This window comes from Chlamydotis macqueenii, chromosome 3, assembly GCF_036417535.1.
Source record: "Chlamydotis macqueenii isolate bChlMac1 chromosome 3, bChlMac1.mat, whole genome shotgun sequence".
Taxonomy (NCBI): domain Eukaryota; kingdom Metazoa; phylum Chordata; class Aves; order Otidiformes; family Otididae; genus Chlamydotis; species Chlamydotis macqueenii.
Genome location: NC_141558.1, coordinates 107,636,897 through 107,658,802, shown reverse-complemented (window position 1 = coordinate 107,658,802; position 21,906 = coordinate 107,636,897). Strand labels below are relative to the sequence as shown.

The window sequence follows — 21,906 nt, the reverse complement described above, 5'->3', positions numbered from 1 at the left end:
CTCTGGAAACTCTCTAACCCTCAAAACATTCAAGGCCAGGTTGGATGAGGCTCTGAGCAACCTGATCTGGTCGGAGATGTCCCTGCTCCTTGCAGGGGGGTTGGACTGGAGGGCCTTTAGAGGTACCTTCCAACCCAAACTATTCTATTACTCTGTAACTCCAAAAGCACTCAACAGCCTTTCAAAGCCTTTACATAGATGACTTTCATCACATCCAGATCAACTAAAGCACAAGCTGTTGACTGCTACAGAGTACTCCTCTCTCAACCTTCTTTAATTTTTAAGAAACATTTTCTACAGATCTTGATATTAGCATACGATACTACAGAACAACCCATAAGGAAAATGAATTTTTCATCCCGTCATTTTTTTGACCAATTCAGCTGAATAGATGGTTTATTTCTCAAAATCAACATAAGAATATTGCACACTTTTGCACTAGAAACACTACCACAAAGACGACACTTAAAGAAATTGATCAATCAATATACTGTCAGTTGTCCTACAATTTCTATTTCATCTTGGAAAAGTTTGCATGTTTTAATAGCCTTAGTTATTCTATAAACATATCACAATAATTAATAAAAAAAGCTTTGCATTCTTAATCATTTTTGGAAAATGTTTAGGATTAAAAGCATCAAGCAAGTAGCAGTTTAAGAAGCAAAAACCCTAAAGAAACCTACATTCCGATATTTAAATTAACTTGAACCATGACGACTGGCTGTGCTGTGAAAAACATTCCGGCACCCAGATATTTCACAGTAATGGTAAATGAAAAGCCCAGAAACTTGAAAACTACCTTTCAAAACTCAGTAAAATCAAGGTTCTCTTTCTGGGTATACTCTGCATGGGAGGCAACCAACACAATTTTCATTAAGAGGATGGGTGCTTTATGTTATTCTTTTAGAAGTCTTTGAGATCATCTTCACCTCAGTTTTCCTAAAAAGTGTAAGTGACACAACCCTTCCATGCTGCACACTAATGATCTGGGACTGAGATGCTCAGGGAAAGGCTAACATTATCACTTTACTCCAATAAACTGGTTTCCTCAAACCATGGGTTTGAGTTTCATAATCTCTGTTTTTTAAGCATTTCCCTACTCTGTTTCTGCTACGGGAAGAAACCAAAATAAGCCAAAGCCACCCAACTACACAGAACTGTGTTCCACAAACTTACAAGGGGGAATCTGCTTAAATTGCAAGTAGGATATCAAGACATTCATTCTGTTCATTGTCACCCCTGCTTTTATCTGGTCCCCAACCATATTAAATCACATCTCACATCCAGACAGCTCCACCCTTACAACTTGGATCATATTGTGTATTAGACATAATAAAATGGTGTCAGCCTATACTGTAGTACTTTAAAATAAATACTCTTGCCAAACAATTCCACACACTGATCCTCTAAGAAAAGCCAAGAATAAAATTCTTCATAGAAGTTCAATGTGTTAGACGGCAAACCACTGGACAGGTTTAATCACCAGTGAAGAGAACTAAAGTAAGAATTTATTTTACATGATCTTTACTGAGTTATGTGCCAGTACCTAAAGCCCAACTTTTCCAGCCAAGGAAAGCAGCGTGCCTATTACTGCACCAAGGCAAGGTCAAATACTGTAGCACCTTCTCATTGCATGATGTAACTGTGATGAAAAGACAGAAGACGTGCTGAGTCCCAAGGAAATGGACTTATTCCACATGCAATCAGCTGAGCATTTTCCCATGCACATTAAACTAATTTCACAGGCTAAGTACATGCAGCATTCCTAAAGTTTCCTTCACTCTGCCCATTCACAACAGTGAACAACACAAGAGCCGAGTTGTATGAGAAGGTCAACTGCTAAGAGCGAACCTTTGCCAGAACTCCTCCAGACCATCCCTGGTATGACCTCAAGATGTCCCCAGAAAAGAAGTCAGCGTTGGGCAAGTATGGGCATAGACAAGTAACTCTGACCTAGGTACCAGAATTAATCACCTCCTGACATGACTCAACACTTATAACTAACAAATAAGAGAAATCAACCCAGTACATTTTTCTGAAATTGTAAGAAGATAGGCGTCACTGATCCTCTATTAAAAACATAAAGAACTTTGCACGCAGCAGAGGCATTGATTTAAAGAAGAGCAAAAGGAAAGAAGGAACCATACAGCGGGCAGACTCCTCACCACTACAAGACAGCGGCAATGAAGAGGCATTCCGATGGCCCCGGCACCCATACCCCTCTGGATGCTTGAATAGCTGCGTGATGCACACAGCCAGGGTAGGCAGATGAATCTGCCAGGTATGAATGGAAAGAGTGTCCCCTAGGAATTAAAGAGACTAGAAAGCAATAGATCTTCAATTACAAATGTTGACGACCAGCTTTTCTTCTGAAGCCAGCAAACCAAATAGCTGTGGGTTTGTTTTTCCAGAATTCTTCCTTGAAAAGCAGACACAGCTCCTATCCTATCCCAACAGGACTCAGTGGCATGTAGAAGAAATCCCTTCTCCTCCATACCTCAACTGTGCATATCATAGGTTCCCTCATGTCAAAGTTTCACCCACAAAGGACAGAAGAAAAAAAGCCTATTCTGCTTTGCTTTGACCCAGTGGGAATCCGAATCAGTGCCTATGCTGTGCTTTGGATGAACAATCTGCTTCGGAGGGGCCTGAGGGGTGCAAGAGCCGAATTCGTTGGGTGTGTTTGACAACAGGGGTAGTTTATCGGCAGGCCCCTCTGCTGCAGAGTTGCAGGAAGAACCACTCGAATGTGGTTTCTTTTGGATCTACACCGTGCATGGGAGCAGCAGGATGACTCAGCTGAGAGACTGAAGAACTTGAGGGATGATGTCAGAACGTACAGCCATGACCAAAGACACATGCCTGTGTTGGTAGCAAGCCACGCTACGGGAAGAGAGTGACACTGCAGATAAAGAGGCAAAGTGCAAGGTGCAGTAATGGAGATCACCATGCTGCGTCACCATGCAGGAGATCAGCTCTAAACGCTGCTCAGCCCAGCTCACGCCTTAGCAAACCACTCTGTCCTCACACAAAAAGAAATATGGGGTTTCCTTGATGTATTCTACATTTCCCCACTGGCGGACTTTATGAAAGAGGAAAGTGATTCCTGAAAGGAAGGTCTGCAGAAAGCCTAGTTCTTTTTCCACAGAAAAACTTTGCTAGCACTGACTCTCCTAGCTTACAGACATCTCTGATACCAGCTCAGGAACAATCTCATCTAAAGTAATGGAGGAACAGCAGCACACCAAGATACTGCCCTATAAATCAGAAAGAAACCTTGGAGATTAAATGGTTATTGATGCCCTCAGGAATTACTTACTATCTTTCACTTAATAACAGATCACAAAATTGTAATGGCTTGCCAAAAGCCCTAATGCTGTGCCTGACACTGGGTGCTGCAGGTAGAGGTTCAGCAGAGAAGTTAATGGCTTTTCCCTGGAAATCTGGAAAAAACACGCAAGGTTAAATGAGTTCAAGCTCAGTAGAAGGACATACTAGAGACGAGAGCCTCGTACCACAAGACAGAAGAGACTTCACAGCACAACCAACCTGATAAGGCAAGGACTGTAAAAGGCTGCGTCCAGTGAGGAGTGTGGCAAGTTAGCCTGTCTGCCTGCAGGACAGAGACAGCCACCTCCTCAGGCAGCAGGAGCACAAAATGACCAAGATAGATTAAACCAGAGATTTATGACTTCAGACTCATCTAACATGAGAAACTGACAATTATCAGAGAAGACGGACGGAAAGGAGAGATTACAAACTTCATATGCTGGTAGCATATGAGGAAAGACAAGCTGTCTCTCCAAATTCAATAATGATTCATTGTTAAATACATCGTTGTCTATCATTCAAATAGGGGAAGACTGCTGATTCTTCAGAGAAATCAGTGTTGCTGCAACGGGCCGAAGTCTATGATGGGCATCACTCAGACGCTAAGGTATGACAGCTCTCTGAGCAACAGCACGAGGTATGTTTTCAGGATAATGAGAAGGAATCAGAAAGTAAACAGTGACAAAGCTGCACAAACACTTGAGTGTAAAGCATGCTAATCTCAGCAGCACCAAATCTGCTTACAAGCCAAAACGATGTTTCTGCCTGATACTAACTTGCTTGCAGTTTATGCAGCAAGTGGAAAGTTTCGTGCATACTAAAGAGATAAAGAAGATTACAGACTTCCATAATAAGTAGATCTTCATTTCAACCGTCTGTTTTCAACATTCTTTACAAAGAAGGAACTAGAATTTTTCTTTCGTATCAGTTATCAACAACACAAAGTATGATGTTACTTTATCAGAGCGGTCAAGCATTGGAACAGGCTGCCCAGGGAAGCGGTGGAGTCACCATCCCTGGACGTGTTCAAAAATCATGCAGATGCGGCACTTCGGGACATGGTTTAGGAGCTATGGTGGTGTTGCATTGACAGTTGGACTTGATGACCTTAGAGATCTTTTCCAACTATAATGATTCTATAATTCTATTCTATGATTCAGATTGGAGTACCACAGGTCAGCGGCAGCAGCAGAAAGCAAGCAGCTCTGCCACTGTATTTCTGAAATGTATTGGGATCTCAACTATGAACCTTATGAACCTGGACTCCCTGGGACAGGAAACACAAATACAAAAAAAAAAAAAAAGAAAAACAACAAGTGGATACTGGTATGCAGAAATCACAACAAAGCTGCAGCACACACTGTATCTAATCTTAGGGGACATGCAGGAGGGTAAACAGTGGTAAAATGTTTATAGGAGGTTTACAGGAGGTTAGTGAGGAAAACTTGCCTGTGTTTACAGATAACTCCACCCAACACAAGCAGAAGCATGGGAGAAAGTACAAGCACTAGAGCCTATGCGCTAAATCTAGGAGACAGAGACTACTCATGTGGCATGATTAAAGGCAGAAGCTGACCTTGAAGCCCACACCCAGATGACAGTGTGGAAAGATGTCAACCATGACCGTGAAAGGAAGCTGGCTGTTAACGCTGTCCCTGACAGTGCTCCTCAGGGTGATCCAAACAAGTTGTCTCTTTCCTGACCTAGGTATCAAGGTTTGCTCTGAGTAAGCAACTGAGCAGGTGATTCAATCACTGCTCCCGTGGCACCCTTTTTACCTCTGCTCAGTACTTCCAGTGAGAGGACGTGTGCATCCTATCAGCAGAAAACATTAGCTGCATGATACCAACGCCTGGGGCATCATCCTGAAACATCTGAATGGAGAATGTTCAAATACTTCAATGTCAACATTCATTAAGTTAGCTTTTAAACATCTGGGCAGGGCTCCCATGCAAGTTTCTACAGAACGCATGCTTACGGGAAGAGGCTTGGCACCAGTTGCAGTCTGAAACTCAATGACAGAGCAGACAAGCAAGACTTATAGGATTTAAAGATAATTAGCATTGCTTCAGTCACAGGTTTGCACGGGAAACGGCTGCCAGCCCAAGCTATACCTGTTCACTACACTTCTAAAACACACACTTCCACTAGCATTCAAGGCCAGGTTGGATGGGGCTCCGAGCAACCTGATCCAGCTGGAGATGCCCCTGCTCCTTGCAAGGGGGTTGGACTGGATGGCCTTTAAAAGTCCCTTTCAACTCTAACTATTTTGTGATTCTATAACCACCCATGCTCCAGTAGAGGACTAGGAAGCAGGACTAGTGGAGCGTATGCCCAGGAAGGAAGAGAACAAGTCATATGCACCATCTCTCTTCTAGAGAAATTTTTAAACCAACACCTTGCTTTGTATTTTCACAGCAGTGCTCCGCATCAGGATTAGCGGGAACGCAGGCAGCAACCACCCCCATGCTCAGGTTCTTCAGAAGGCACCCCAGTCAGGAGCTGACAGTGGTTTTAAGCAGCGTGTAACTTTGCTTGGACAGCTGTTTCTTTCAGGCCTCCTCAATAAGTGTCAGTAGCTTCTCCCTCTATTTCCTTCCTCAGTCCACCCTGACTAGGCCCCTTTCTTTTCCTGCACTTGTAACCAAATTCGCAGCTAAGCCTATTTTAGGCCAAGTTCATATAAACTCGACTTCTGGGGAATCACACTAGACAGACCTATTTGATACAACAACTAAAAAAGTTCTTTATATCCTAAAAGTGACCCGAAAAACTTTTGACACTATGAGATGGTTTGTCACACGCACACTCCTTTGGAAATTGAATTCACACGAACAGGCTTTTTTCAAACTTTAAGTCATTTTTTAACCCGTTCACGTTCATCTCTTGCATTCTTACTATGCTGGTGACGTGCCTAAGACTGACTTTACCTCTTCACTTGCTCTGCTCCTGTTTCCCCCCCCAGTTTTGTGGTTCCACCCGCTCGCTCTGATGTGTAATGTTTTTCTAAAGCCCCAAGTCTTGGAGCCACGACATCTCATGGGAATCTTAGCTTTTCTTTCAAAAAAAGAAGTTCCTGTGCATTACAGTTACAACAAAAGTACTGGAAAATATTACTTTAATGGGCTTAAAAACCACAAGGAACTGAAAAATGTTACAAGATTAATGGCTAATAAACCAAACACACAAGTATGGGAAGTCTGAGCCATGATTGGATTGGGGAGGACACCGTTTGGGATTGGTGATGCAGCACAACTCTTCAGGTGGTTTGGGTTAGTCTCCCAGAATGAGAGGCTTAATCAACTACTAAATGAGCAGCTATTAGAAATGCGTTGAAAAGCATCTTTAAAAGGGGAGGGCGGAAGTATAGTTTCCATTTCCTCTGCATTTTCAGTTTACAAGAATGATGCTTTATTCCACTTTTTTTTTCCTCATTACCAGTCCTACAAACTAAAACTCTTTCTGTGTAACCACAGTAATGCAGGTCCTCAAAAACAACCATTCAGCAACACCTCTGCAAGTCTTTCTCCCACTCCAGACTTTGCTGAGGGCTGCAATAATTCTTTTATTTTCCCCCCTCTCTTAACATTACAAAAGCAAAATGCTGTTTAAAGTAACTAGTAGTCAGACATCTTCATTGTCTCCACAAGCAAAAATTCTAGCTCATTGTAAGAGGATCGTCATATACAATCACAACTACTCCAAATGTCTTCAGTAGACATTACATTACTAACTTGCATTTTTCATATGCCATTATTCTATTGTATATTCTAGCTAAATATCTGTATACTACACTTGGCCTCTAAGAAATTTATAGCAAAGTAACTTGGAGTCATAACTAATTTAGCGTGTCAATAAAACGTGTTCTTTTACACAGCAATCATCTTTCTCAACACATGACCGAATACAAAAGGGAACGTACATCAGATTAATTCCTTTGTACTAACTTATAACTGCCACAGCTTTATAGATGTCTCGTCTGAGAAATGCTTCTCAGAGTCCTGCAAATGGCTCCCTTTTGTCATCAGACTGGATGTTTCAATTATTTCCTGACCCAGTACATCTGACCCCATGGATCTGGGGTACACGACAGGGCCATGCTGAGCATCAGCTCCAGCTGCCGCCCAGCAACGTGGCACCTCTCCTCTTCACCGCCCCGTGCTCTGAAGGCCAAGAATTGCAGCTCTGGCCTGGCTGGGGAGAGACTTAGTGGTGCCCAGCAACTGCTGGAGTGGCAACCAAGCACGAGGGAAACAAACCAGTAAGTAAATAAAAATCAACAGTTGAATGAGTCCTTGGCATACTTCCATAAGCATGCTAAATAACTGTTAAAAGATTGTTATTTAGGACTTCTTTATTAAAACAGTTAAGAGAGAAAGCCAAAAAAACCTGTCCGTTGTGAGTTCACTTATTTCGCAGTATCCTTCCCTAGGAATAGTACTCGTTTGGGGTCACTCTTTTTTAAATACAAGGGGCACAGTTAAATTTTAGAGATGACGCTTCTGTACAAAAACTTTTTTAAATAGCAGTATCTGTGGAAGTATTCTTCAAAATTACTGACAGCAGACTTTGTAGCTGTGTTCTTGTCAGCCCAGTCTTTGGGTGGATCTCAAAAGTACTCACCAGAGCTCACGAGTGGTACAGGTGATGCTACCACAGAGCTTTGGCTATCCCTGTTACCAATAATCTTTTCAGTAAGGTAAAGTGACAGAAGCTGCTATCACAATTACAGTTCTGTTAGCATTATATGGTTACAGAAAACAGACCAGTTTTGCGCTGCAGAGTTTGCATTCAAAGATAATAAAGCACTACTTCAAGTATGCACCTTCATCAGTTGCTATAACCCTATCTAGTTAGCAGGGCTTAAAAAGCCTTTTCTGAATTACAGCCAAGAAATTAAAGCGTAGGAAATGCAGAGGACAACAGGTATATGGCAATCCAAACAAATGCACGAGTTATCTTTCAAACACGGATACTGGTCCAAATAACTTAGCAAAAAAATACTAATACTGGTGCCACATGAAAAATTCCATCAGTGAAAGGTTCAGCCATACCAACCTATACAGATAACGGTGGCACAAAGTACCACAAACTCATGACGTGCCTAAATTACTTATTGAACAAGTAGGCAGATATTTGTGCCTCCCTTCTAGCTTTAACCTTTTAGGTTACAACAAAGGTTTAAAATAAAACAAAAACAAACAAAACCCAAACACAATCCCATTTAAAAACCCACCAAAAAAAACCCAAGTCAAACAAAAACACCCCATAAAAACTCCACACCGCACAGGAAGGTGCCAAGAGCCCCATTGCTTAGCCCCAAACTTTTCTGCTGGGCACAGTGTATACCAAGGCCTGGCAATCAGCCTCTCCAGGCTCGGAGGATGCCTTTGGGCAGTTAACTTGTATTCTCACATCCTGCCCGCGGAAGAGGGAGAACACATTTGCAGATGTCCCAAAAGCGTGAGAGCTGCCAACAAACTAAGTTCACTACTTGAAGATTTCCTTTCCAAGCTGTGCATTCTTAACACCTACCCTCGCTTAAAAATCACGTTTATACTGTCTTTGCAAGATGTTATAAGCAAGGCTATAAATTACAAACCGATTTGACTACACACCTACACACCTATTTTTTCTCTCCTTTTTTTTTGTTTTGAAAATCATAAGTAAAACAACAAGAGAAATGACACATCAACACCTAGCGTTAGAATCCTAATGTGCCTTTGCAGGGATGCACCCAGTCGTACGGCCACAGGTCGACGTTGTTTACCTAGGGCTCCCTAGGTCTGTGAGCAAAAGCCGGCGTTCCCATAAAGGAACACATTTCAGACCGAACCTTTTAGTGGAGCACTCGGCATCATTTCTAGTTTGCCAAATGAGAAACGGAGAGGAGAAGCAGAGAGTCAAAGTTTACCAGCTAAGCATCTGCACAGACCTGAGAACAATACCGATATTCATTAAGAGGCCGATCGCAAACTGCCATCTCGTATTTTCAAGACAAGCGCCCTATTAATACATCTCCTAACCTTAGCATAACTCTTATGTTTTCATCTCAAAGCACACACACACTGGTAAAGAGTTCCCAAAATCATGACAACTCCATGCCACATACACCAAGGGAAAAAAAAAAAAAAAAAAAAAAAATTCTCAAGGAAGCTATATATTGTGCCTTGCCAGCCGCAGTGAACTGCACAGCCAGGAGCTGCCCCAGCCAGATTTAGCTTTGTACGAGCTAACAGGATTCCTTTATAAATTTAGCTGGAGGCACGGGCAACAAACGCTGGTGGAAATTTGAACCGCAGCTCTCCAGCAGCAAAGATTGTTCCCTCCAAGAATGAAACGGTAGCAAAAGGAGACTATTAGTAGGCTCTTATTACACAGCTTTCAAAACACCTATAAGTCATCAGGTTCTCTAGGCAGCATTATTCAACTGCTGAAGTACCAGCAGATATTAGAAGAAAAAAAAGCCAGGGCACAGCTGTTTCTGAGCCTGCCCATTAATGATTAAAAGAGGAAAAATTAGCCAACTAAGGAGAGATTGTGTTGGAAGCCAGTTGAACGTACAGCTGGGTTTGTTTTGGGTCCTTTTCCCTCATGCTTGGAGCACCATGGGTTGTGGAGAAAGAAGGGAGCAAGCGGCCCAGGTCTGATCACCCGCAACCCAAGGGTGGGCTCCATGTCCAACAAGGGGGATGAGGACCAGGACACTAACCCCACAAAGCAGGGGAAGAGGGCAAAGGGCAGGTGATGGGGAAACGCATCCAGGGTCCGGCAGGACGTGGCTTTGCTCCCACTGCCTCTCCCTCGTCTTCCCTTCCCAGAATGCGCGTTCCTGCGACCCAAGGACAGGATCAATCATATTTTTAACCCTCTCCAGGCCAGGCTTATCACAATCCAATTAACGCTACTTTAACACCAAGAACTGAAGGGTTTTTGGAACGGAGTTTTCTAGAAGACACACAGGCTCGCTAAACCATCTGCACAAAACCCTAAACGCCGCGCAATTTTACCATGCGTTGAAAGAAAAGCCTGCTCCCTCCTCCAAAAAAAAAGACGGGATGAAGCCTTCACAGCTCAGCCGAGCCCGCCCCTCGCCCCGGCACAAAGCCCTGCACCGGTACCGGCACGGCGAGCGGCAGCCGGAGCCCCCCCGGGGCGGGGAGAGGGGCGGCGGGGTCGGCACAAAACCCCCGCCCCACGGCAGACGCCCCCCCACCCCGTTCTCTGGGCTGGGTGGTTGCGGGGCACCGGGTGCCTCTCACCGCCGCCCCCCGCTCGCCCCGCGCGAACAAAGCCCCCGCGCTCACCGGCAGCCGCCGCCTCTCGCCGTCTTCGGCCCTCGCCTCCCGCTCCTCCTCCCGTTTAAAACCCAGGGGCGGGGGTGCGGGCCGGGGAGGTTAATCCCACCTCAACCCCCTCCGTCACTCACTCAGCAGCAGAACCGGGTGTCCCCCTCGCAGCGGCCGCGCCCCGGCTCCCTCCGTGCGCCCCGGCTCCGGGCAGCGGCTTAATCTCCAAACTTCCTCCTCCTCCCGTCCGGGTAGGGGACTCTGTGCAACTCCCCTCCTCCATGCAGCTCCCGCAGCCCAGCCGCTGCCTCAGCCCCTCCCCAGGGAGGCCCGGCCCGGCCCCGGGCTGCAGCTGACTCCGGTCCCCTCCTCCTCCTCCCCCGGAGGCTGAGAAAGGGGGGAAAAGAGAGATTAACCATTCGGACTTGTCTCTGGAGCGGAGCCAAGGAGAGCAGTCGGATTACAGCCCCTGGAAGAAGAAGAGAGGAAAAAAAAAAAAAAAAGGAAAAGGAAAAGAAAAAAAAGGAAAAGGAAAAGAAAAAAAAAAGGAAAAGGAAAAGAAAAAAAAAGGAAAAGGAAAAGAAAAAAAAAAAGGAAAAGGAAAAGAAAAAAAAAAAAGGAAAAGGAGATTAAAAACCCTACCCAGCTACTGTTTTCCCGCGAGGAGCAAGCACTGGGTTCCCCTCCCTCTGCTGCCAGGGCACCGCCTCCCGTCCCCACCGGCTGCTCTCTACCACCGCAGATTTTCCATTCAGTGCTCTAAGCCTCCCCGTCAGTACTAAATGGTGAGAGCTTCTGTGAGCGAGTACCCACTGCCAGAATGCGAAGAGGGCAGGTCCGCCCTGAAATACAGCCCTCAAAAAGCAAATTCAAAGAGGTTTTAGAGACTACACCTGCCTCCTGGCAGTCTGCCTGCCCATCTTCTTTGAAAAGGTGAGTCTGAAGTTCAGTGGTCCTTCTTCTGAGCCATAACAAAATCCTTGGTTTCATGGAAAACCTTGTTCTGAAATTCGCATTCAGTAAAGCTCTATTGCTTTTGTTCTGTAATGTAGTTTCTCCCCCTTCTCATGCTAATATAGAACACGTGGAATGTGAAGAAATTTGGGAGGTTGGAATAGCTCATCATTTTAAGATGTCAAAACAAGTAATTACAGCAGTAATTCAGAAAAGCAGGAAGTTTCAGTGTTTGCCCTTATCTCACCTGTTCTCAGTGGAATCCTTAAAGAGAGAAAAAGCACCACAATTCTGGCAGGGTCTGTTTCTGTATCATTAATTCAAAAGCCCAGAGCTCTTTCCCAACATACACACTGACTATGCTTCAGACCAGTGCTGAATTTTAAAAGATTAACACATCTATGTATTAATTTTGGCCACTTTTCAACCCAAAGGTTTGCATTTATTAAGTGGGACTATATGAGCTTCTCAACTAAAGAAAAAAAAAAAACCATAACCTCAAGTGTTTTAATGACAGCCATTCTTACACACATTGCAGAATTACAGCACAGTTCTCACAAAGGGGTGAGTCCCACTCCACCCATCCTTCTTTGCTAACCATCATTGTCGTATCAGACAGGAAAGGCAGATCATGGAAGGCTGGACTGCAAGGTTAATATTCTGGGATGGGGCTCTACAACATCGATCGACGGGGCAAACAGGGAAAGGCCAAGTAATTTCATATGTGCATAGTAGCTCCAGTAACCCCAGCCCACTGGACATGACCTCCTGCGCTGCATAGCTGCTCTGTGTCTGAAGTCAGTGTCCAACTGAGCGCACACATCCTTGCCTCAGCACACTACACTTGGCCTTGTGCTGAGGACAAAAATTTGGCCTTTGTTTGTACACCAATTAAAAAAAAAAAAAAAAAAGGGGCAGCAAAAGCCTCTCTATGAAACTACTGGGAGAGAAGCATGTGTGACTCCTTCCCATTGGGGGAATTGGGGAATGTATTTCCTTTATGAATAGATCTCTCAAAGATGATAATAAAACAAACTGCTTGTTGATGCGTTTAACTTGGGCCAAACTAAGACAAATGAAAATGCACGCACATCCCCAAGTGGGAAATATAAGAACAAACCCCCCCAAACCACAGAGTATTCCAAGTTCCTTTATGAAACTGTACAGTCTCTGCAAATATGTTTTAAAGACCTTACATGATCTCTTCCATACGGAGTTTGTTTTTCCTCAGTGCAGTGACTAACAGGAAAAAATCTCCAAGAGAAGTCCCTTTCTCTCTCTTCATCCTTCTACCTCCCTCTCCCCAAAGGAGTGATCATGAGCCAGTCTGGTTTCTGTTTGCTTGTGCTAAAAATAGCATTCCAGTGGACTGACCAAATACCTCCAGTTTTATGTCGGCTGACTGATAGAGTACAATCATTGCTGCAGAAGGAATGACAGAGGTTTAAAGGTCAGGCTTTATGACACTGTAATACAAAACAGTGTCTGAAGAACCACCCAGTTTTGGGGGAATTAGAGACATGGATAAAACGTGGGAACGGTTATCTCTGAAGTTAATCCAGGTGACTGTTGGTAAAAGGCTGTGAGTGAGAAGGTAACTGCAGGCTGGCGAACCTTCCACCTGGGTAATTCCCATTCGCCAGAAGGCCTGTGGCACAGGCAAGAGCACCACGTGTTTCCAGGGATGGGGCATCCACCACCTCTCTGGGCAACCTGTGCCAGTGTTCCACCACCCTCACTGTAAAAAAATTTTCCTTATATCCAGCCTGAATCTACCTCCCTCTATTTTAAAACCCTTATCCCTTGTCCTATCACAACAGGCCCTGCTAAAGAGATTTTCCTCATCTTTCCTGTAGGCCTCCTTTAGGTACTGGAAGACCACTATAAGGTCTCCCCTGAGCCTCCTCTTCTCCAGGCTGAGCAGCCCCAACTCTCTCAGCCCATCCTCATAGGATCTCAAATATCATAACATTTCTTTACATCACCAGGACTGAATTGCACCAGTCATCATATTAAAGATTTTCTCATTTTGGCTGCAACTCAACAAAACTGTAAGCAATGCTTTTACATGTACAGAAATCTGTGTCACTTCAGTTTTGAGTTTTGCTGACTGATGATGAATTGCAGCATTCACCTGAAGAGAAGCACAAGTTTTTCTGTTCTGAGTTAGAAGCTGGGGAAAAAAAAAATAAAATAAAATCTGTCCCTGCAACTACTACTTCTGAAGACATCGTCTACACACACTTAAAAGACAAAAAGACATCCCAGACTTGTTTGGGGGAGGGAGGGTATCCGTAGAAGCAAGCAGCTGCATCCATGCCATGCACAATGGTGTAAGGCAGGGAAAATGGATGTAATCTTAACCTGGGCACTCCCCAGTCAGCCTAAATGATTTTTTTTTTCTTTAAAAATCTGCAATGTGCTCCTTGCTTAGCATCCAAATTAATTATTCCACCCACGATACAATTCAATTGGCAGACACAGGTACATTCATTTGCTTTGCAAAGCAATATTATTAAGCGTGGGGTTTTTCAGAGCCATACCTCTGTCTAATAGAACCTACTCTTTCATGTATACTAATGCCAAGGAGTACACAACCATTCCAGTAATTATATGTTCCAGTAAAATCATTAATATCAAATAAAGTGCTATCATACCTACTTTATGCCTGGGTCCCTTAGGTATTCAATTACCTCCAAGTTGATGAGATACCTGTGTGAAAAAAAAATTCAAAGCATATTTAAGTCTTTACAGCAACAGCTGCTAAAACTTTTAATCACAAAGTTCAAAATGTCTTACTCCCAATCTTACTACAAAGTTTAAGAGGAAGACTTTAAGTACAAGATGACTTTGCATGCCACTTGCCTTGAGAAACAAACTGCACATAAAGAATGCGAGGAAGATTATGAAGGTTAGTAGTTACAAGTACGAGGACTATCAAGATAAGAAAAGAACGAGATACTGTACAGAAGGAATTGACTGAACTGAATCTTTCTAGGGAGAGGGTTTGATTCCTTCTTTGTCTGAGAATGGTGCCATACAGAAGTAAACATCTTTGAGATCACTTTCTTTTCCACATAGCAGCACTGCTTGTATCCTCCACAAATACAACTGTATTTCATAAAAAAAAAAAAGCGCCCAGACCAGCTGCAGTTTTCACAAAATAGACTTCTGGTAAATTCAAAAGCTGTCACAATTATGTTGTCAGCTCAGGTCCCAAATTCCTTACAAGTCTTGGTCCTTAAGCACAACCTCCTCTTCATTATGCTTTCTTAAGCATTGTGGTAGATAACAGCCTCCTACATTTCCCATCCAGAAAGTTTTCTCCTCCAAAAAGTTTTTCTGCTGGCTTATTCCTGAAAACATTTGCATTTACACCCTTGCAAACAAACAAAGATATTTCAGTTTTACAAGGGCTTATCTTCTTCCCAATGAAAATTTTTTTGGAACATTTTGGATTGTAAGGCTAGAACTGAGCAGTTAATTCCAACCTTGTGGATGAGGACAGCTTTCAGTCACCCTGCTCTGAAAGAAAGCCACCACTAGTTCCATCCTCCTCATATCAAAGCCACCAGGTAAGGATGAACCATGGCAGCCCCTCCAGATGCAGGATGCTTACCCCTTTTCTCTTGACAGCACACTCAAAAGCACTCACAAGAAAGCTGGAGCAGGATCCCAACCTTTGCCTCTTCTCTCTTCAGTTGCTCACACAGGAGGTGCTTACTTCTTACACCTCAGCTGCCTCTTTTTAGCTTAAATTGATTATTCAGAAAAAAAAAAAAAGAGTATTAAGACATGTCACAAGGAGGCCTTTGGTTTGCAAGTTTGATTTAGGGGCTGCAAGATCATGCCCTTTAAAAGGTTTGTTTTTTTTTTCTTGCTGCTGCCTGCACAAAAAAAAAAAAGCAGGATCAAATCTGGGGTCTTCAGAGCACAACAAAGAGTACATTAGAGTCACCTTAAGGAGCAGCTAAGAGTTGCTTTTCAACACTGCTAATACAGGTTGCTCAGATGGCGGATGAGCTCATCTGATTACAGGAATCCACTGCAACTTAAAGGAAACTCCTTCCAACATCTAATCACTGGTTTCTTCTGGCTCATCTAGATTATTAAAAGAACTTACTACTTACATGAAAATCTTGCGGTTCTCTACTCTCAGCTGTGCATTTTAAAGTACAATGCTCCATGATAATCAGACTAATTGTTTTAAACTACCATCTGAGTAATGAGCAATATCCATGCTTTTTTTTTTTTAGGCAATAAGCTAAATTCAGTCTCTGGCTAATTGCACTGAGATCACCAACCAGTCCCTGGAGTACGTCTCTCAAGCACAACTCCCTTGCATTTAGTCTGGTTTGCTGCCATCAGAGAGCAGCAACCCCAGAGCAAGCGGTTTGTAAGGGCAGTTCTCTGGCCATGGATCGGAGAGGATCGCGAGGGGCAGATTTGCAAGAGGGACTTAGCAGAGGACTGTAATCTCCTTTGCTGTATCGCTGTCTGATGCAGCATGCGTTCCCAATCACCGATCCAATGACTGCTGTACCACCATTCAGCCAATCCCAATCCTCATCAAAGCTGCATCCCATACTGTCCTAAGCTACTAGCATGGCAAAAAGCTGTCTTGAGGAAAGACTTAGTAAATTCTAGGAGTGGCAAAAGCCAGCCAGTTCATGGGCAGCAGGCATAATTCATCATAGCCCTCAGGCAAGTTTAAATTACGCTGAACAACTCGTGCTCAGCCACTGCAGACTGGTCAGGGGAAGGCGATATATCAGATGCTATCAAGCCAGAACAAAGATTTAACAAATCTACTCTGGTTTCATTCTGTACATATCTACATGAGTGCAGACAAGGCAGTGGAAAAGGAAGTCCCAAGGCTTTGTCTGGGGTTGTAACAATCAAGGCTGTTAACCCCTAAATGGGAACTTGTGTTGACCTCGTTCAGTACCTACCCAGTAAGCCCTAAAATGAAGACCTGTCATTGACAAAAAGACAGAGAATCTCTTACAGTTTTTACAGATCTTGCTACCCACAGTAAGGATAGATGCTTTTGATTCTTTAGTAGTTATCTACAGCAAAGTAAAAATGCAAAGTACTTTAAACAGAAGGGAGAAAAAAGGCAGTACCTCAACCTCAGAAAAGGGGAGTCGAGTGGGTAAGAGAGACCCTAGTGAAATAATGAAGAAAAATAGAAGAAGAATGTGAAAAAAAAAAGGAAAACAACAACAACAAAACCCTGAAGTGTTACAGTCAGTGGTTTGTTATGATATGTGATGTTAATTCACTTTTTAAAATGTAGAAGGTTAGCATAGAAGGCTAGTACAGGAGAACAACCCAAAATTAAAACCAGAAACAACATCTTTAGAAAAGGCAATATATTGCAGCATCTTGTAAATACTTGTTTATGTGACACGGCCTATATTGGTTATTCCATCTCTGGTCACAAAGCAATTGTTTATATAAAAAAAAAAAGTATGAAATTTGAATGTTCATGTAACAGAAAAAGTTCTTGATAATTCTGAGACATAACTGAGTATCAATTTTCAATATTTTGAAAGAAGAATTTCACCAGCCAAGCAGCAGTCGCACTGTATTATTATTGCAGAGTTGCAACAGTTACCAAATAAAGTCACATAAAAAATTGGAGTGTTTGGAAACAGCAGATCAGAGACTCCCAGAGTTTTCAGAGTGTCCCAGAGACAACGATTCCCAACTTTCACTGAATACTGTTACTAGATTACTGTGCTATCTCAGGATAAGGCAGATGAAATCACCTTCAGAATATTTGTTTTCCAAGCCACACAGAAAGCAACTGATGCAAGAAAGAGACAAAAGTCTCTTCCATTTCCTCAAGCCTTCAGCTTCGTGATACATCTGGCCCAGGACAGTGTCCCACTACATCTCTTTGACCGAACAAAAAAAGCCAACAAACACATCTGTTAACTGCCTGTAAATCTAAGCAGCTGTGTTGTGAGTCATTTCAGGACCGGCTAATAACTGAATAAACAATTGTAATTGTGCTCCATGAAACTCCCGTGGTTTTTTTCAGTCTTGGCATCTCCTCTGATGAAAGCTGTGCAAGTTAGGGTGCAACCACAAAAATTCAGTCAGCTATGACAATGTTTACCCAGTACCTCTAGTCTAGCAACCATCATGAAGCATATCCTGGTTCTGGGCAAGAACTAATAGTAATAATTTCCAAATATTCCAAATCCATTGATCAGAAACTTACTTACAGAGTGATATTTTTGAATGCCCTCAGATAACAGTGCCATTTGTTATTTATACTGGAATAATGCTCACAAGGCACAGTGACCAATGAACTGAATGCAGCACTTGTAGAAAACGAAAAGGTGATCCCTACACTGGAGAATTTGCAGTCTAAGTGGTGTTGAGTGTGTCCTGAACCTTTGAGTAAATGTAGCTTAGATTTCAACTGGAAAGGAGGTCTTGCTTTCTAGATCAGTGGACTTCAACCTCTAGTCCACTTTTAGGAGACTTGGAAAGATAACTGAGAAAAGGAGGTTTACTTTGGTAGGCTTAGATTGACTTCATGGGGGGTCCACAAATTTGAAACAGATTTAACATAGTAATTTAGACATAATTGTAAACTATGCCATGGAATTGCATTGCTGTTCAATTATTTGATGGGATTATAACCACACAACTGGCTAAACAAGAGAGGCAGTCACCCTGGGAAGTATACTGATAGAGAAGCTGAAAGGGGGCAATATTCCTGATCCCCACTGACTTCTGCTGCCTTCCAGCAAAGGACCACAGACTCATCCGTACAGACTGAACAGTGAACAGCAGCATCTGGAAGAAAGCTAAGAGAGAAGGCCCTAGGAGCCAGAAGATCTTACCTTGGTTCTGCACAGTTCTAGAAAAAGTAAAACCAAGCTCTAGGGTCTGTAAAAAATCTATAGATTTTAGCAGTGAAGTAATTAATTTTAAACCTCATGAGGTTTATAGGGAAAGTTTGTAATGTGAAAATCCTCTACTGGTGAGCAGATAGCTTTGTGACTAATTCAGCCTATGATAGCTTTGCCAAGGCTATAAACAAAGTTTATTGACACAAATGCTGCTGGAAAAAGCTCTAACACCCCTCCAGCTGCACTTTTCTTTTGGAGAGAGTTCAGAGGAGGCCACGAAGATGATCAGAGGGCTGGAGTACTTCTCCTATGAGGACAGGCTGAGAGAGCTGGGGCTGGTCAGCCTGGAGAAGAGGAGGCTCCAGGGAGACCTTATAGCGGTCTTCCAGTACCGCAAGGGGGCCTACAGGAAAGATGGGGAGAAACTGTTCAGCAGGGCCTGTTGTGATAGGATGAGGGGTAATGGTTTTAAAACAGAAGGAGGTAGATTCAGACTGGATATAAGAAAAAAAATTCACAATGAGGGTGGTGGAACACTGGCACAGGTTGCCCAGAGAGGTGGTGGAAGCCCCATCCCTGGAAACGTTCAAGGCCAGGCTGGACGGGGCTCTGAGCAACCTGATCTGGTTGGAGATGTCCCTGCTTCTTGCAGGGTGGTTGGACTACATGACCTTTAGAGGTCCCTTCCAACCCTAACTGTTCTATGATTCTATGATTTCCTTTGAACTACAAGACACTGCTATAGGTTGCACAAGACTTCTTAGTTTATCTAGGCAAAAAAAAAGCAAGAGTGCTTGTGCCTGGAGGCTAAATTTGCTTTGATACCTAACAAATACCTGGTTTGCCATTCTTGGAGGAAGGTCCTTGCAGCTGTGCTTCCCAAAAGACAACCACATCAGCGTTGCACACTGCTGTGCAGAGCTCCCCGTAATAAGAGTGTGTGTTAATAAGGTTAGGAGATATCCCGGTAGAGGAAAAAGTCCAAAAGTGCAGGGACAGGCAGGGGCAAAACAGAGAATCCCAGGGATGATGTAAGAAAGAAAAAAAGCTAAACAAGGCTGGCAAACCTGTAAATTTGGAGTTTTTTTTACCTGCAGAGTGAAGGAGTATTTTAACTACAACGTGTTGTTATGGCCAACAGATATCACAATTATTTTTCTGAATCTTATGGACTGGCATGACATAAAACTGATTCACTGGAAAGCAATACCTGTAGATGCAGACACTGTTATTTGCTTCTTTGTATAAAAACAAGTGAGTCACAGAGATCTTTCTTTGTCTACCATACAGCTGATGTGCATGGCAGACAAAGAAACTCTTTTTCAGCATGTTTCTCAGAATGAGGTCCCATTTGATAGTAGCTAACAAGCAAAGGAATGGCTCTACATTAGAGGCAGAACATTTGTCTTTTCTACCTTAATCGCTTGAACTATGTAAAGTAGCCCTTTTTTTCTACCTTTTTTTTCTTTTCATTAAAAACCCCCACTTTTGTGCCACCTTCCTTTAGGCCCAGGACTATGTGTTTTGACAGACTGAGTCTGTGGGCTTATTATATGCTTCCACAAAACAAATTAAGCCAAATGCTTGTTAAAGTCTGTTGTTCCCGTCTGGGGAAAAAGATTTAATAACTAGACAAAAAAAAAGAAGAGGTTTGTCCCACAACACGCAATATCTTGAGCAATCTCTCTCCCTCTACAACTTACCCTTTTGCCACCTTTCTTGTTTTTTAAGTTCTCTATGGGGATCTTGGACTGATCATGATTATCCTGTCACTGCATTCATTGATGCTCTAGGTCAAATCATAGAATCATAGAATGGTTTGAGTTGGAAGGGACCTTCAAAGGCCATCTAGTCGAACGCCCCTCTAAGGAGCAGGGACATCTCCAACCAGATCAGGTTGGTCAGAGCCTCATCCAACCTGGCCTTAAACATTTCCAGGGATGGGTTATCCACCACCTCTCTGGGCAACCTGTGCCAGTGTTCTACCACCCTCAGTGTAAAAAATATTTTCCTAATATCTATTTTAAATCTACCTCCCTCTATTTTAAAACCATTACCCCTCGTCCTGTCACAACAGAGTCTACTGAACAGTCTCTCCCCATCTTTCTTGTAGGCCCCCTTGAGGTACTGGAAGACCGCTATAAGGTCTCCCCAGAGCCTCCTTTTGGTTGCATAGAAGCAGAACAGAATTTCAGAAGTATCCATGAAAATGGAATAAACATCCCCAGAAAGAAAAGGCCTCAGATTTTATCTTAAATTACCTGTCTTGTTTCTTTTGCATATTAGCACACATATAGCACCACATATTACAAAGATAAAATACTGAGTATAGAAACCACTGTACTGCAAGCTGGTTTCCCATGTAGAACACACTTAATGCACGAAGGAAGACACTTAAGTATTACAGCAGGAAGGTACTGACAGAAGAGAAATGGGCTAAGAAAAGGGAGGAAAAAAACATCATTTCTGATCTGACCCATAGCCCTTTCTGGAAGGCTGGCCTTTCCACCTAGGAAGATACTCCAAAACAGAAAAAATAGCACAAAAACATACTCTCAAAAGGGCAATCAGAGAGAGCGTGCTTACACACATCCTTCCTTTTGAGGAGATATTCCTGAATATTGCTTCAGCTGTCTGCTGAGCCCTCATGGAAGTACTTTCTTTTTTATTAAAACAAGTAATAAAAACCTCCTTCTTCATATTTTGGAACCAGCAACTCTCCTCAGCGCCAGCAGTTTCCAAACCTTTTATCGCACAAGCCCCTCCCTGCTCCATACAGGCTTCGCACTGAGGCCTGCTTTTGTTTCATGGCACTGGGCCACTGGGCATCATGCAGCACTGGAGATGCAGAACACTGGAACAGGTTGCCCATAGGGGCAGTAAATGCCCCATCCCTGGAAACATGCAAGGCCACGTTAGTCAGGTCTGTGAGCAACCTGATCTGGTCCCTGCTCCTTGCAGGGGGGTTGGACTAGATGACCTTTGAAGGTCCCTTCCAATCCTAATCATTCTATGATTCTATGCTCATGTGCTGCATCCTGCCCATTTGCCACCCAACATGACCCCTTCCAGGACTCGGTTCCACGAAAGTTATGAACCCACCTTGACTGGGATCTTCCAGATGACTGGTTAGGCATCGCAGTTCTACCTAAAACTCATCAGTAATTAATGTGTGGTCTCTGGTCAACTCAATCTCTGCTTAAAGGCAGTTCTCAGCACCTCTAGGCTAAAGGGGGATATATACTCATCGTAGACGTGCTGCTTGTGTTTACCATAGTAGGCTAGTGCTAAGTTACAGGCATACATAGAATGAGGTTAATCACAGGAAAATTCTTATCCTTCATTTGAAGAACCCTTTTGTTTCGGACAATGCTGCTAAAACAAGTAGTAAAAGGAAATTAAAATTAGGCCTGGATATTTCTCTCAAGAAAAGAGGTTCCTTCCAAAATTCCAGTGAAAAT

The 21,906-nt window shown here is 43.2% G+C and overlaps 1 protein-coding gene across 4 annotated transcripts in view; it reads right to left on the bottom strand.

The window, feature by feature from the left end:
* PLEKHG1 (pleckstrin homology and RhoGEF domain containing G1) overlaps positions 1-10,813 on the bottom strand; it is a 136,248-nt gene extending 125,435 nt beyond the window's left edge. The window contains exon 1 of one of the 4 annotated variants that reach the window (XM_086744981.1): positions 10,760-10,813. The gene's annotated coding sequence lies outside the window, so the exon portion shown is untranslated. The other 3 variants (XM_086744983.1, XM_086744980.1, XM_086744984.1) reach the window with 3 other exon arrangements.
* Between the last annotated feature and the right edge of the window lie 11,093 nt (positions 10,814-21,906).